This window comes from Penaeus monodon, chromosome 34 (genome assembly GCF_015228065.2).
Source record: "Penaeus monodon isolate SGIC_2016 chromosome 34, NSTDA_Pmon_1, whole genome shotgun sequence".
Classification (NCBI taxonomy): domain Eukaryota; kingdom Metazoa; phylum Arthropoda; class Malacostraca; order Decapoda; family Penaeidae; genus Penaeus; species Penaeus monodon.
The window spans coordinates 9,556,741-9,557,079 of record NC_051419.1 but is presented as its reverse complement, the minus strand read 5'-3'; the positions used below and the strand labels follow the sequence as shown (position 1 = coordinate 9,557,079).

The window sequence follows — 339 nt, the reverse complement described above, 5'->3', positions numbered from 1 at the left end:
CTTAGTTTGAAGAAAAAATTATCATTTTCTCTCTCTCTTGCAATAGTAAATTTATTAAACAATTTGCAGTTAAAAAGAGAGTTCGGATATTCTTGCTTGTCTAATTATTTTCGTAGAAAGAAATCAAATGTTTTTATTTCTTTGTAGTGCCATGCTTGTTGTGGGACCAAGGGAAACGGGCGTAAGAGTTTCGTTGTTGTTGTTGTTTTATGTTAAGAGAAAAAGAAATTTTATTTTAGATTTCTTGATCTGTCTCCTTGTTAGAATGGATTTCTTGATCTTTTCATTGGTTGTAGAATAATAAGATACTAAAATCGAATATCAGGAGATTCCATTTAC

At 29.8% G+C, this 339-nt stretch overlaps 1 protein-coding gene across 1 annotated transcript in view; it reads right to left on the bottom strand.

The window, feature by feature from the left end:
* LOC119594912 (protein O-linked-mannose beta-1,2-N-acetylglucosaminyltransferase 1-like) overlaps positions 1-339 on the bottom strand; it is a 19,154-nt gene that overhangs the window by 610 nt on the left and 18,205 nt on the right. The window lies entirely within an intron of this gene.